The sequence below is a fragment of the Phalangium opilio genome, unplaced genomic scaffold (assembly GCF_054372755.1).
Source record: "Phalangium opilio isolate 3A_F unplaced genomic scaffold, DU_Popi_V2 ptg000103l_1, whole genome shotgun sequence".
Lineage (NCBI taxonomy): Eukaryota > Metazoa > Arthropoda > Arachnida > Opiliones > Phalangiidae > Phalangium > Phalangium opilio.
Window position 1 is genome coordinate 2,610,311 of NW_028324205.1, and position 12,212 is coordinate 2,622,522.

At 41.4% G+C, this 12,212-nt stretch overlaps 12 non-coding genes across 12 annotated transcripts; all 12 read left to right on the forward strand.

The window, feature by feature from the left end:
- Nucleotides 1-1,917: 1,917 nt before the first annotated feature.
- On the forward strand, nucleotides 1,918-1,990 carry TRNAV-AAC (transfer RNA valine (anticodon AAC)). The gene has a single exon. It is a non-coding gene; the product is annotated as a tRNA-Val (tRNA).
- A 338-nt stretch (nucleotides 1,991-2,328) lies between these two features.
- Nucleotides 2,329-2,401, forward strand: TRNAV-AAC (transfer RNA valine (anticodon AAC)). The gene has a single exon. It is a non-coding gene; the product is annotated as a tRNA-Val (tRNA).
- A 65-nt stretch (nucleotides 2,402-2,466) lies between these two features.
- TRNAV-AAC (transfer RNA valine (anticodon AAC)) lies at nucleotides 2,467-2,539 on the forward strand. The gene has a single exon. It is a non-coding gene; the product is annotated as a tRNA-Val (tRNA).
- Nucleotides 2,540-2,604: 65 nt separating this feature from the next.
- On the forward strand, nucleotides 2,605-2,677 carry TRNAV-AAC (transfer RNA valine (anticodon AAC)). The gene has a single exon. It is a non-coding gene; the product is annotated as a tRNA-Val (tRNA).
- A 203-nt stretch (nucleotides 2,678-2,880) lies between these two features.
- Nucleotides 2,881-2,953, forward strand: TRNAV-AAC (transfer RNA valine (anticodon AAC)). Its single transcript has one exon. It is a non-coding gene; the product is annotated as a tRNA-Val (tRNA).
- Nucleotides 2,954-3,156: 203 nt separating this feature from the next.
- On the forward strand, nucleotides 3,157-3,229 carry TRNAV-AAC (transfer RNA valine (anticodon AAC)). The gene has a single exon. It is a non-coding gene; the product is annotated as a tRNA-Val (tRNA).
- Nucleotides 3,230-4,121: 892 nt separating this feature from the next.
- TRNAV-CAC (transfer RNA valine (anticodon CAC)) lies at nucleotides 4,122-4,194 on the forward strand. Its single transcript has one exon. It is a non-coding gene; the product is annotated as a tRNA-Val (tRNA).
- A 203-nt stretch (nucleotides 4,195-4,397) lies between these two features.
- On the forward strand, nucleotides 4,398-4,470 carry TRNAV-AAC (transfer RNA valine (anticodon AAC)). Its single transcript has one exon. It is a non-coding gene; the product is annotated as a tRNA-Val (tRNA).
- Nucleotides 4,471-10,966: 6,496 nt separating this feature from the next.
- Nucleotides 10,967-11,039, forward strand: TRNAV-AAC (transfer RNA valine (anticodon AAC)). Its single transcript has one exon. It is a non-coding gene; the product is annotated as a tRNA-Val (tRNA).
- Nucleotides 11,040-11,104: 65 nt separating this feature from the next.
- On the forward strand, nucleotides 11,105-11,177 carry TRNAV-AAC (transfer RNA valine (anticodon AAC)). The gene has a single exon. It is a non-coding gene; the product is annotated as a tRNA-Val (tRNA).
- A 754-nt stretch (nucleotides 11,178-11,931) lies between these two features.
- TRNAV-AAC (transfer RNA valine (anticodon AAC)) lies at nucleotides 11,932-12,004 on the forward strand. Its single transcript has one exon. It is a non-coding gene; the product is annotated as a tRNA-Val (tRNA).
- Nucleotides 12,005-12,069: 65 nt separating this feature from the next.
- On the forward strand, nucleotides 12,070-12,142 carry TRNAV-AAC (transfer RNA valine (anticodon AAC)). Its single transcript has one exon. It is a non-coding gene; the product is annotated as a tRNA-Val (tRNA).
- The last annotated feature ends 70 nt before the right edge of the window (nucleotides 12,143-12,212 follow it).

Consider the following 12,212-nt stretch of genomic DNA (forward strand, 5'->3'; position numbering starts at 1 on the left):
GGTGTAGTGGTTATCACGTCCGCCTAACACGCGGAAGGTCCCAGGTTCGAGCCCTGTAGATGCATGTTTTGACCATCGTGATGGGACATAATAATAAGCTAGCTCTCTTCAAAAACTCAAAATAACCACGTATGTATGGAATTGTAGTTATCAAGTCCGCTTTACACGCGTAAGGTCCCGGGTTCGAGCCCTAGTAGATACATATTTTGACCATCGTGATGGGACATAATAATAATCTAGATCTCTTGCAAAACTTTGTATTATCACGTATCTATGGTGTAGTGGTTATCACGTCCGCCTAACACGCGGAAGGTCCCATCTCGAGCCCTGGTAGATACATGTTTTGACCATCGTGATGGGACATAATAATAAGCTAGCTCTCTTCAAAAACTCGAAATAACCACGTATCTATGGAATTGTGGTTATCAAGTCCGCTTTACACGCGGAAGGGCCCAGGTTCGAGCCCTGGTAGATACATGTTTTGACCATCGTGATGGGACATAATAATAATCTAGATCTCTTGCAAAACTTTGTATTATCCCGTATCTATGGTGTAGGGGTTATCACGTCCGCCTAACACGCGGAAGGTCCCAGGTTCGAGCCCTGTAGATGCATGTTTTGACCATCGTGATGGGACATAATAATAAGCTAGCTCTCTTCAAAAACTCAAAATAACCACGTATGTATGGAATTGTAGTTATCAAGTCCGCTTTACACGCGTAAGGTCCCGGGTTCGAGCCCTAGTAGATACATATTTTGACCATCGTGATGGGACATAATAATAATCTAGATCTCTTGCAAAACTTTGTATTATCACGTATCTATGGTGTAGTGGTTATCACGTCCGCCTAACACGCGGAAGGTCCCATCTCGAGCCCTGGTAGATACATGTTTTGACCATCGTGATGGGACATAATAATAAGCTAGCTCTCTTCAAAAACTCGAAATAACCACGTATCTATGGAATTGTGGTTATCAAGTCCGCTTTACACGCGGAAGGGCCCAGGTTCGAGCCCTGGTAGATACATGTTTTGACCATCGTGATGGGACATAATAATAATCTAGATCTCTTGCAAAACTTTGTATTATCCCGTATCTATGGTGTAGGGGTTATCACGTCCGCCTAACACGCGGAAGGTCCCAGGTTCGAGCCCTGTAGATGCATGTTTTGACCATCGTGATGGGACATAATAATAAGCTAGCTCTCTTCAAAAACTCAAAATAACCACGTATGTATGGAATTGTAGTTATCAAGTCCGCTTTACACGCGTAAGGTCCCAGGTTCGAGCCCTAGTAGATACATATTTTGACCATCGTGATGGGACATAATAATAATCTAGATCTCTTGCAAAACTTTGTATTATCACGTATCTATGGTGTAGTGGTTATCACGTCCGCCTAACACGCGGAAGGTCCGATCTCGAGCCCTGGTAGATACATGTTTTGACCATCGTGATGGGACATAATAATAAGCTAGCTCTCTTCAAAAACTCGAATTAACCACGTATCTATGGAATTGTGGTTATCAAGTCCGCTTTACACGCGGAAGGGCCCAGGTTCGAGCCCTGGTAGATACATGTTTTGACCATCGTGATGGGACATAATAATAATCTAGATCTCTTGCAAAACTTTGTATTATCCCGTATCTAGGGTGTAGGGGTTATCACGTCCGCCTAACACGCGGAAGGTCCCAGGTTCGAGCCCTGTAGATGCATGTTTTGACCATCGTGATGGGACATAATAATAAGCTAGCTCTCTTCAAAAACTCAAAATAACCACGTATGTATGGAATTGTAGTTATCAAGTCCGCTTTACACGCGTAAGGTCCCAGGTTCGAGCCCTAGTAGATACATATTTTGACCATCGTGATGGGACATAATAATAATCTAGATCTCTTGCAAAACTTTGTATTATCACGTATCTATGGTGTAGTGGTTATCACGTCCGCCTAACACGCGGAAGGTCCCAGGTTCGAGCCCTGGTTGAAACATGTTTTGACCATCGTGATGGGACATAATAATAAGCTAGCTCTCTTCAAAAACTCAAAATGACCACGTATCTATGGAATTGTTATCAAGTCCGCTTTACACGCGGAAGGTTCCAGGTTCGAGCCATAGTAGATACATGTTTTGACCATCGTGATGGGACATAATAATAATCTAGATCTCTTGCAAAACTTCGTATTATCACGTATCTATGTTGTAGTGGTTATCACGTCCGCCTAACACGCGGAAGGTCCCAGGTTCGTGCCCTGGTAGGTACATGTTTTGACCATCGTGATGGGACATAATAATAATCTAGATCTCTCGCAAAACTTTGTATTATCACGTATCTATGGTGTAGTGGTTATCACGTCCGCCTAACACGCGGAAGGTCCCAGGTTCGAGCCCTAGTAGATACATGTTTTGACCATCTTGATGGGACATAATAATAATCTAGACCTCTTGCAAAACTTCGTATTACCACGTATCTATGGTGTAGTGGTTATCACGTCCGCCTAACACGCGGAAGGGCCCAGGTTCGAGCCCTGGTAGATATATGTTTTGACCATCGTGATGGGACATAATAATAATCTAGATCTCTCGCAAAACTTTGTATTATCACGTATCTATGGTGTAGTGGTTATCACGTCCGCCTAACACGCGGAAGGTCCCAGGTTCGAGCCCTGGTAGATATATGTTTTGACCATCGTGATGGGACATAATAATAATCTAGATCTCTCGCAAAACTTTGTATTATCACGTATCTAAGGAGTTGTTGTTATCAAGTCCGCTTTACACGCGTAAGGTCCCAGGTTCGAGCCCTAGTAGATACATGTTTTGACCATCGTGATGAGACATAATAATAATCTAGATCTCTTGCAAAACTTTCAATTATCACGTATCTATGGTGTAGTGGTTATCACGTCCGCCTAACACGCGGAAGGTCCCAGGTTCGAGCCCTGGTAGATACATGTTTTGACCATCGTGATGGGACATAATAATAATATAGATCTCTTGCAAAACTTTGTATTATCACGTATCTATGGTGTTGTGGTTATCACGTCCGCCTAACACGCGGAAGGTCCCAGGTTCGAGCCCTTGTAGATACATGTTTTGACCATCGTGATTGGACATAATAATAATCTAGATCTCTTGCAAAACTTTGTATTATCACGTATCTATGGTGTAGTGGTTATCACGTCCGCCTAACACGCGGAAGGTCCCAGGTTCGAGCCCTGGTAGATACATGTTTTGACCATCGTGATGGGACATAATAATAATATAGATCTCTTGCAAAACTTTGTATTATCACGTATCTATGGTGTAGTGGTTATCACGTCCGCCTAACACGCGCAAGGTCCCATCTCGAGCCCTGGTAGATACATGTTTTGACCATCGTGATGGGACATAATAATAAGCTAGCTCTCTTCAAAAACTCAAAATAACCGCGTATGTATGGAATTGTAGTTATCAAGTCCGCTTAACACGCGTAAGGTCCCAGGTTCGAGCCCTAGTAGATACATGTTTTGACCATCGTGATGGGACATAATAATAATCTAGATCTCTAGCAAAACTTTGTATTATCACGTATCTATGGTGTAGTGGTTATCACGTCCGCCTAACACGCGGAAGGTCCCAGGTTCGAGCCCTGATAGAAACATGTTTTGACCATCGTGATGGGACATAATAATAAGCTAGCTCTCTTCAAAAACTCAAAATGACTACGTATCTATGGAGTTGTTGTTATCAAGTCCGCTTTACACGCGTAAGGTCCCAGGTTCGAGCCCTAGTAGATACATGTTTTGACCATCGTGATGAGACATAATAATAATCTAGATCTCTTGCAAAACTTTCAATTATCACGTAACTATGGTGTAGTGGTTATTACGTCCGCCTAACACGCGGAAGGTCCCAGGTTCGAGCCCTGGAAGATACATGTTTAGACCATCGTGATGGGACATAATAATAAGCTAGCTCTCTTCAAAAACTCAAAATAACCACGTATCTATGGAATTGTGGTTATCAAGTCCGCTTTACACGCGGTAGGTCCCAGGTTCGAGCTCTAGTAGATACATGTTTTGACCATCGTGATGGGACATAATAATAATCTAGATCTCTTGCAAAACTTTGTACTATCACGTATCTATGGTGTAGTGGTTATCACGTCCGCCTCACACGCGGAAGGTCCCAGGTTCGAGCCCTGGTAGATACATGTTTTGACCATCGTGATGGGACATAATAATAAGCTAGCTCTCTTCAAAAACTCAAAATAGCCACGTATCTATGGATTTGTGGTTATCAAGTCCGCTTTACACGCGGAAAGTCCCAGGTTCGAGCCCTAGTAGATACATGTTTTGACCATCGTGATGGGACATAATAATAATCTAGACCTCTTGCAAAACTTCGTATTATCACGTATCTATGGTGTAGTGGTTATCACGTCAGCCTAACACGCGGAAGGGCCCAGGTTCGAGCCCTGGTAGATACATGTTTTGACCATCGTGATGGGACATAATAATAATCTAGATCTCTTGCAAAACTTTGTATTATCCCGCATCTATGGTGTAGTGGTGTTGACTATACAGTAAATAATTTAACTAATTTGACGGAACTGAACCGAACTGCTCTAGCAGACGACCTTAGGGTTATTCATGTTTTCTTAACGAAATAATATTAGTGAGGCAGTTCTGTTGACAACCAGAGTCGAGATGAGATAGTCAGTAATTTCTCCCTAGTATAAACTAATATTTAACTATTTATATTTATAAACCATGTTCTACTAATTTAAATAAAACATTATGTTTCTAAGAACGGCGTCGTTATTGAACATTGTCATAAGAGGATTCACAGATAAGCCTAACACGTGGTAGCAGAGCGTGGTTGACCTGTGATTACGACGCTAAGCCTAATCAAGATGGCGGATGAGCACAATTCAGTACACCAAGTGGTAAAGTTAAATTCATCTAATTATAGAACATGGAAATATGAAATAGAGTTATTACTACAGGAACGAGGACTCTGGGAGATAGTAACCAAATTGGAAAAAGCCCCCGAGCCGCCAGCAAGTCCAGAGAAGATACTTAGTTTTAAAACTAGAGAGTCAAGGGCCTTTGGAACAATAGCCTTAGCCATTTCCCCAGACACACGAAGTTTGTATCCGAGCCTGAGAGTATCACACGAATTATGGGATGCATTACAGAAGCGATATGAACCTACTTCCAGAGCAAGAGTAGGCAACTTACTGACTGAATTTTTTGCTATAAGGTACATGGATGGAGAACCATTACCCGACTTTCTTGCTCGTTTGAGCAACGTTCATTTACAACTGGCGGAAGCAGGATATAAAGTGGGAGATGCGGAATATGCAACGAAGATGATTGGCACGTTACCGGACTCGTATCAATCCGTAGTATCGGAGATTTATCGATATGATGATAGTAAATTTGTACCTGATGTCGTACAAGAGGAATTATTAATAGAATACGGAAGACAAGCGCAACGTGTTGCAGGTGCAGAACACCGTATCGAGTCGGCTGCTTACTCTTCGGGAGTATCAAGTTCACAACAGAAAAAGCAACAAGAGAAACCTCAGGTGTATACACCAAGGCACGAGGAACGTGGACGCGGACGAGGCCGAGGCGGCTTCCACGGTGCTTGCTATAGTTGCGGCCGACAAGGACATAGAAGCATAAACTGCAGGGGTCCGAAGAAGAGACAACCAAGTCGTCATAGAGCAGAAGCATTATTGGCATCGGCGTGTTATACTGCAACAATAGGAAATGAATGGGTTATTGATACCGCCTCCACTCATCACTTATGTAATCAGAGGGAATGGTTTCAGACATATAAGCAGCTAGACAGTGAAATACTGCTCGGAGAAGGGAAATCACAAGCACTAGGTGTTGGAAATATACCGATGAAAATTGCAAATCAGAAGTACAAATACGAGTTTACTCTCACGAACGTTCTTTATACCCCTAATATGGGAAGGAACCTCCTCTCAGCACGATTATTGGATGAGCGTCGATTTACGTTAGTTTTTGGAAAAGGAACCTGCCTAGTTTATCACCCAGATGGCAATATCATCTTTGAAGCAAAATTGAACAACAATTTTTATACCTTTGAAACTATATGTCTTAGAGAAGAGCCAAGCGCCGAAGTTTATGAAGCAAGCGAGAATAAGGAATCATTAACGTTGTGGCACCAGCGCCTCGGACACGTCAACATGAATGACCTCAAGTACATGTCGAGACATGAGATGCTGTTTGGCCTTGAGCACTTAAAGGGAGAGATGGAACCATGTGATTCATGCAAGCTTAGCAAAAGTACGGCTCAAGGCGGTAAGCCTATACAAGACATTTACAGCACGAAGGTATTACAACTAATCCATTCCGATGTTTGGGGACCTGCGCCGGTAGCATCCCTCGGTGGGTCGAAATATTATGTGACGTTCATTGACGACTTCAGCAGACATATATCAATATTCACTATTGCCAAGAAAGATGCTGTTCCCCATTGTTTTGAAATTTATAAAGCAAGAGTGGAGAATGAAACGGGAGAAAGAATTAAGACCATTCGTACGGATAATGGTACTGAATATTGCAATCAAGCATTTGAGAATGTCTGCACCAACGCCGGCATCAAGCATGAGACAAGCAACACGTATTCACCCCAAATGAATGGACTCGCGGAAAGGGTTAACCGAACCTTAGTAGATACTGCAAGAACTATGATGGAAGAAGCCAACCTACCGACTAATCTGTGGGCAGAATTAGTTAACACAGCCGCATACTTGAAGAATAGGATGAGGCACAGTAAGCTCGGCAATAAAGTACCCCTGGAACGCTGGACTGGGATGAAACCAAGCAGTCGTCACTTAAAGAAAATAGGCTGTCTCGCCTATGTGCACATTCCGAAGCAACGCCGTAAACATAAATTCCAAAATCGGGCAAGAAAAGGAGTCCTAGTAGGATATGCACTCAGAACCAAAGGCTACCGTATATGGTACCCTGAGCAAAGAATCATACAAGAAACGAAGCACGTTACGTTCGTTGAGGATCAATTTGGCTATGGACCTAAACAAGATACTAAACCCGACGTACATACGTTCTATGACAAGGTTGCAATCGCATCAGAAGCAGATCCCGAGCCTGAAGATCCTAAACCAACAATTACCCAAGGGATTGAAGTGGAGCGTCCTCCAGCAAAGGGAGAAGGAACGCCGGGAGAAAATGCTATATCTAGAAAATTACCGCCAGGCTGGAGGCAAATGATTCAATTCAGAAAATTAGGAAGATCGAAGGACGACTTTAATATATCCTATGTCCCACCGAATCAGAATAAGGGCTTAAGATCAAAGTTTGAAGTTAAAGACTATTTGAAGGCGAACAATTTAAAATATGACCTGACATTGTTTAATTTCTGCAAGAAAGAGGTACGTCAAGCAATGGAAATGGCCTGTGATCAAGAGCAAGACGAAGTGCAAAACGAAGACGAAGAGCTGCAGGTCCAGGAGGGAGAAGAAGCATTCCATGAAGCAGTAGAGACACATTGCACCGACGTTATCATCCCGAAAACATATGAAGAAGCTTTGACATCACCTGAGCGAAGCTATTGGCAATCAGCAATGGAAGCTGAGGTTGCAACGCTAAAGGAGAGAAAGGTCATGAAAAACGTTCCCAAGCCACAGGATAAGAAGATAATAGGGTGTCGCTGGATATATGACACTAAAACTGACCTACAAGGGAAAATCATTCGCTATAGAGCTCGTTTGGTGGCGCAGGGGTTTAACCAGAAACCGGGAATTGATTATGAAGAAGCATTTGCGCCGGTCGTAAACTTCACAATTATCAGACTGTTCATTGCTCTATTCGTCGTCACCCTTGGTTGGGTACACAGTCACCTTGATGTAAAAAACGCGTACTTGTATGGTCATTTGCCGGAGGAGGTCTATATGGCACAAATACCAGGATTTGAAATGGAAAATTCTTCCTCACATTGTTTACGGCTCTATAAGGCATTATACGGTCTACCTCAGAGTGGAAGAGTATGGTATAAAGAACTGGATAATACTTTCAAGGATCTCGGATTTCTGAAACTCCCAGGAACCAACTGCATTTATTATATCCCAATGAAAGCGTTTGTTTTGGTTTATTATTATATTATTATTATATTATTTTCACTAGAAGGAGACAAGTAATTAATTTTGACTATAGGATAAGTGACACTGTCTTGCCTCGTGTTTTTAATTGTAAATTACTAGGTATTATTTTTACGAGTGACCTTAAATGGGCGAATCATGTTTGTTACATAACTGCGAAAGCCCGTCGTATTTCGGGTATGATACGCAGAATTTTCGGCCGTTCCAAGGCTAGTTTGATTTCATTTAACGCTCTTGTTATACCTTTACTACAATACGGGGTCGAGGTATGGTCACCCTATTTGATGAAAGATAAAAATTCGGTGGAGAGAGTATTGCGGCATTTTACTTCATTTTTTGTTGGACAGCCTTGTATAAACTTGCCTGTTAATAGTTTAAATAACAGAATGGATTATTGTACGCGTCTTAAACATTTGAACATTTTACCTATGTATCTTTTACAACAAAAAGCCTGTCTCACATTTTTATTTAGAATCATTAATGGTTTTTATTATCTACCTTTATTAGACTATGTTAAAATCAATGAACGGCATGAAATTTTAACCTTTTATATCCCCAAATGTAGATGTGACGCGTTTTTATATTCATTTTTTAGTCGCACTATAAGACAATGGAATGTACTTCCTGCTGAAATAAGATGTTGTACGTCGGTGTATACTTTTAAAAACGACCTCAGTATGCACCTTAAAGCGCAGCCATATCAGGTCTAATGCATTTTTTTTTTATGTTAAATTAAATTATTATTCTTTTTTTTTGTGTGTGTACTGGTAACTAGTGAAAAAATGGGACTTGTCCTTTACCTAGTTGCCATCAGTAAAATGTATTTTTTTTTACTGAGAAATAAAAATTATTATTATTATTATTTTCTGTAATTATATTGTATTGCTATCTTTTGATGTCTGTCTATATTCTCGTGAACTACTTGTATAGTTTTTTATATAGACATTAAAAATCTATTTCATTCATGACCTTGCAGTTATAACCAAGGATGATACCATTTTGGAAGAAGTTTATCACACGCTATCCAGGGTCTATAAGATAAAAAATCTCGGACCAATATCAAAATTCCTGGGAGTAGAGTTTATCGCAGATCAACAAGGAGGAATACAGCTTCACCAGCGCGGGTATATAAAGAAGATTATGGACACATTTCAAATCACCAGAGAAGAACCAGTTTCGCTACCATTGAACCCGGGTTTCAAGTTAGGCAGAAGTGATAGTCCAACAGACCCTAAAGATCAACAAGACATGAAGAAATACCCATACCAAGCATTGATAGGATCGCTGTTGTTTTTGGCCCTTCGGACCAGACCGGATATATTGCATGCGGTGATCACTCTGTCACAATTCAACTCCAACCCAGGAATAAACCATTGGATACACCTATACAAATTGGCCCAGTATGTTGATTCAACTAAAGACTATAGTCTTCATTACGTCAAGGAAGACCTATCCCGTTTAATTATGTATTCGGATTCGGATTGGGGAAGCAATTGGGACACCAGAAGATCCACATGCGGTTACGTTTGTTTTTGGGGATCCTGTCCATTTTCATGGCGTTCATTCCGGCAGAAGTCCGTTGCTCAATCCACGATGGAAGCCGAGTACGTTGCTCTGGCCGAGGCAACCAAGGAACTTATGTGGTTAAAAACGATTACCGACAGTATAGCCGGGCAATGTAAAATTGACTTTCCCATCCCGCTTGTGTTTTGCGATAACCAGTCAGCTATCTTCTATGCAAAGAACCCGGTTGAAAACCACCGCACGAAGCATATTGACATTAGATATCATTTCTTACGCGAAAAACTTGAAGAACAATTATTTGAATTGAAATATGTTTCTACTAAGTTAAATGTTGCGGATGTTTTTACGAAGCCCCTAGCTAAATCAAATTTTGAAAATTGTCGCGGGATGTTAAAGTTACATTAGCCACTATCATGATTGATTTCGTTCCTATAATTATGTGATAACAAATTATGTTAAATAGGGGGAGTTTGTTGACTATACAGTAAATAATTTAACTAATTTGACGGAACTGAACCGAACTGCTCTAGCAGACGACCTTAGGGTTATTCATGTTTTCTTATCGAAATAATATTAGTGAGGCAGTTCTGTTGACAACCAGAGTCGAGATGAGATAGTCAGTAATTTCTCCCTAGTATAAACTAATATTTAACTATTTATATTTATAAACCATGTTCTACTAATTTAAATAAAACATTATGTTTCTAAGAACGGCGTCGTTATTGAACATTGTCATAAGAGGATTCACAGATAAGCCTAACAAGTGGTTATCACGTCCGCCTAACAAGCGGAAGGTCCCAGGTTCGAGCCCTGTAGATGCACGTTTTGACCATCGTGATGGGTCATAATAATAAGCTAGCTCTCTTCAAAAACTCAAAATAACCACGTATGTATGGAATTGTAGTTATCAAGTCCGCTTTACACGCGTAAGGTCCCAGGTTCGAGCCCTAGTAGATACATGTTTTGACCATCGTGATGGGACATAATAATAATCTAGATCTCTTGCAAAACTTTGTATTATCACGTATCTATTGTGTAGTGGTTATCACTTCCGCCTAACACGCGGAAGGTGCCAGGTTCGAGCCCTGGAAGAAACATGTTTTGACCATCGTGATGGGACATAATAATAAGCTAGCTCTCTTCAAAAACTCAAAATGACCACGTATCTATGGAATTGTTGTTATCAAGTCCGCTTTACACGCGGAAGGTCCCAGGTTCGAGCCATAGTAGATACATGTTTTGACCATCGTGATGGGACATAATAATAATCTAGATCTCTTGCAAAACTTCGTATTATCACGTATCTATGGTGTAGTGGTTATCACGTCCGCCTAACACGCGGAAGGTCCCAGGTTCGTGCCCTGGTAGATACATGTTTTGACCATCGTGATGGGACATAATAATAATCTAGATCTCTCGCAAAACTTTGTATTATCATGTATCTATGGTGTAGTGGTTATCACGTCCGCCTAACACGCGGAAGGTTCCAGGTTCGAGCCCTAGTAGATACATGTTTTGACCATCGTGATGGGACATAATAATAATCTAGACCTCTTGCAAAACTTCGTATTACCACGTATCTATGGTGTAGTGGTTATCACTTCCGCCTAACACGCGGAAGGGCCCAGGCACGAGCCCTGGTAGATACATGTTTTGACCATCGTGATGGGACATAATAATAATATAGATCTCTTGCAAAACTTTGTATTATCCCGCATCTATGGTGTAGTGGTTATCACGTCCGCCTAACACGCGGAAGGTCCCAGGTTCGAGCCTTGTAGATACATGTTTTGACCATCGTGATGGGACATAATAATAGGCTAGCTCTCTTCAAAAACTCAAAATAACCACGTATGTATGGAATTGTAGTTTTCAAGTCCGCTTTACACGCGTAAGGTCCCAGGTTCGAGCCCTAGTAGATATATGTTTTGACCATCGTGATGGGACATAATAATAATCTAGATCTCTTGCAAAACTCTCTATTATCACGTATCTATGGTGTAGTGGTTATTTCGTCCGCCTAACACGCGGAAGGTCCCAGGTTCGAGCCCTGGAAGATACATGTTTAGACCCTCGTGATGGGACATAATAATAAGCTAGCTCTCTTCAAAAACTCAAAATAACCACGTATCTATGGAATTGTGGTTATCAAGTCCGCTTTTCACGCGGAAGGTCCCAGGTTTGAGCCCTAGTAGATACATGTTTTGACCATCGTGATGGGACATAATAATAATCTAGATCTCTTGCAAAACTTTGTATTATCGCGTATCTATGGTGTAGTGGTTATCACGTCCGCCTAACACGCGGAAGGTGCCAGGTTCGAGCCCTGGTAGATACATGTTTTGACCATCGTGATGAGACATAATAATAATCTAGATCTCTTGCAAAACTTTCAATTATCACGTATCTATGGTGTAGTGGTTATCACGTCCGCCTAACACGCGGAAGGTCCCAGGTTCGAGCCCTGGTAGATACATGTTTTGACCATCGTGATGGGACATAATAATAATCTAGACCTCTTGCAAAACTTCGTATTACCACGTATC